This window comes from Arachis ipaensis, chromosome B08 (genome assembly GCF_000816755.2).
Source record: "Arachis ipaensis cultivar K30076 chromosome B08, Araip1.1, whole genome shotgun sequence".
Taxonomy (NCBI): Eukaryota; Viridiplantae; Streptophyta; class Magnoliopsida; order Fabales; family Fabaceae; genus Arachis; species Arachis ipaensis.
Window position 1 is genome coordinate 13,931,773 of NC_029792.2, and position 3,679 is coordinate 13,935,451.

A 3,679-nucleotide genomic window follows, 5' to 3' on the forward strand; every position below is an offset into this window, starting at 1 on the left:
TATAAAAGATTGTTTTTTTTTAACAAATGATCAGGAATTGTAAAAATATTTACTATATAATTTAAGAGAAAGGCATAACCCATTGGTGTTAAAAAATACAACCCGATTTCAAAAAGTGTCCAAAGTTAATTACAAACAAAAATTAAGAAAAATGATTAGAAATATTTTTGCCTAATTTTTCTATACGATTTGCTTATTTTGGATTTAATCAAATTTTAAAAATAAAAATTTTAAAAATAAGTACTATTTTAATCTTTAAAATTTGAGGTCAAAATCAAAATCGTTCTTAACTTTTTTTTTCAGTTAAAATAATTCCAATATTACATTTAATATTAAAATCATTATTTTTAACACAATAATTTTTTAAATGATATAAATACCCTTTTATTACTATCACACCATTGTTTTCCTCTCCATAATCATTAGTCACCACTATTAAGTATTAACAATATCACACTTCAAATTCTTTAAATTTAACAATTCATAATTTTTTCTTCAAATTCAGCAACAACAATAAAAGACAAAGAGAGTTTAATTTCATAAATCATTTAATCCTAATTTAAAATGATTTAAGATCCTAATTTAAAATTTTTAAATTCTATTTTTAAAAAATTAGAAACTTAAATCTTAACTTTCTTTTGATGACAGTAAAAGTGGAACTGCATAGTAGTGGTGTGTGGAAGTAAATGTGGACGATAATGACAATGATAGTAAACATGGACAGTGACTGTAATGTATAAAAAAATTGCGACAGGAGGCATCATAAAGGTGGTAGCAAGAAAAACACAAAGACGCAAAGAAGAAAAAGAAAGTGCGGGAGATGATTCTGAAAACACGAAGAAAATCGCCAATGGTAATAGCAAAGGAGAAGATGGGAAGATGGTTATATAAATTTTGAAATTTAATTTTATTTATTAGATTTTAATAATTATAGGGGCGGAGCGAGTACCCGCGGATGCGGGTTAGGGTTCAACCATTTACTACCCGTAGGTAGGAGCGAGATGAATTTTATGCGGATTATTATACAGCGGAACGGGATCGGATAGAGCAAAAATCCCCTCTGTTGTTACCCCTAATTATTTGTTGCAACAAAACCTTGATTACCTAATTACCCAAAAAAAAAAAAACTTGACTACTTGCTCATGACCTGTGACCCACAAACAAAATTACATTGAAAATTTGAAATGCATATTGAGTAGAGATGTCAACGGGGTAGGCCAGGGTGGGGGATGCTTTCCTGCTTTCCATTCTCGCCCCCAGGTTTACTCTTCATTCCCATTTTCATTTTCCGTCCTGGCGAATATTGTTTCCTATCCCCATTTTTTATAGGACCCCATTCTCCATCTCTCTAATAGTTTTGACTAATTATTAATTTCTAAAGGAATAGAGGTAAAAGTATTCATCCTATACAAAACAGTAAGATTTTATACAAAAAATCCAAACGTCAAGATGGTAACTTTTAAAATAACGCAGTGGGAGACGTCATGGCGAGTCAGAACACAAAGTAGTCGACGAGATGGGGGACACGACATCAGAGAGGAGAATGGATACGACGACAGTATATATATAGAATTTTTATAATTTAATAAAATGTAACTTTCTATATATATATATCATTATTCACTTTTTAATGAAATAAGTACTTGTATATATAGTTGTGTTTGGTTATCTGATCCAGAAGCTAAATCTATCCTCAAGGTATTAATCATAGCTAAAGACTCTTCTAACAAGACATGAAATCCACTTCTTAATAGTGAATCCGATTATTTGTGTATGCAGTTGTGTTATTGCTTGATAATTATGAATAAAGTTTTTTCTTTAAGTAAAATACTTAAAATTGTTATAACTATTTTTTAAATTATGTGTTTTTTTTACTAACATTTTTGTTGCTGTTTTTTTTTCTTTTTTTTTTTTTAAATTATGCGTCACCACCACCATGGTTACCTTCTCCTCCTCCTCTTTCCTTTTTTTTTTTCATTTGATTTTTTTTATTCGTTTTCGTCTTTCTCCTTCTCCATTATTATCATCATCGTTATCATTATATCATCATCTTCATTATCGTCATTTTTTTATTGTTATTGTCGTTATTATTATCGTTATCGTTGAATTTTTATCATATTAATAACGTCTTATCCAAAATTAATTTAGATGTATTTTGGTTCATGATTAGTCTTGTTTGTGTACTTATTTTTTAACTGAATTGGTGTACGTGTCGCAATCATTAAATAACTTTGGTGTAAAAATTAAGAAATTGGAATATGAACCATAAAAGAAAATATCAATTAGACCGATCACAGGAATACCAGTTACAGTACCTATTATCCAAAGAGAAATTCTTCCAGTAGTATCGGCCATTTATCCCACTTTCCTCCACATTTGATCAGGTAGTCATGCTATAGGAAAGGAGCAGAATATAAAAAATTCATTATTATTCTCACTTCAAGTCTGATTGAAGAACAAAATCTGATAGTTATATAAGTGAAATCAGACAGTTTCTATAGAAATAGAAATTTGAGATTCTATTTAGATAATTTACAAATACTATATTAGATTAGATAGTAGATTACCAGCCTATTATATATATATTATGTGTATTTGTTAAGAAATTTTGGTATTCTGTATAATTCAAAACTCAGCACATGCGAAGAAGAAGAAGGAACGCGACGAAAAAGAAGGAGAAAGCGAAGAAGAAGAAGGAAGAATACGAAGAAGAAAAAGAAAAAGAAACAAGAAGATGAGAAATGATATGTTTGCGTTAGTGAAGCACGCCTATGCACACGCTGCGTGTAATAAAAATAATTTTTGTTGAGTTTGTCCAACTTGATTGGATTTGGTTGTCAAAAAAATTGAATATATAGTAGAACTGGATAATTATTTGACGTTAAAGATTTGTTTTAAAAAATTTGAATTAATTAATTAAGATAATTCAGTTAGGAAAAAAAATGATCATTTATCTATAAAACTATTCGATTAAAAACAAGTATTTTGTGAGGATATGAGTAATTATTGTTTAAATATAAATTTAAAAGCTTTTCCTAAGTTACATTTGAAAGTATATATATAGAATTTAATAAAATTGACAAAATTATATTTTAATTTTTTTGACATAAATGTATCTAAAATAAATAGAATGTACTAGAATTTGAAAAGTGCTACTAACTTTTCTACTAGTTAAAAATAGAGTTAATATTAATTATTCAAATACAAGATAACACCCAAAATAAAAATGTTAATCATCACTTAATATTTCTCTCAAATTTGTATTAATGTAAAAATTTTGCTTTTGAAAGGGATAGAATAACTAGCTAGTTTTACTTTTACCAATGAGGAACTAGATTCCCTTTGGGATTTTGAATCCTCCCAAAGAAGACCAACACAATCTAAAGCAGATATATGCAATCAGTGTCTCGCAATGTCAAGGCAAAATTGTAGTACTTACAACTGCCATCATTATTATCAATTTATCATTATTAATATTATTATGTTACTCATCATAGCTAGTGTCTAGTGAAGTAGTGATGAATAGGAGGCCTTTAATTTCATCACTTCCTCGTGCATGCATCATATTCATCTCTCATCACCTTTATCTCATTTAATACATAATATACAACATGTTCCAAAATTTTCAAGAATCAGATAAATATTGGTCTTTCGGTAATTTTAGTCCTTAAGTTTAATT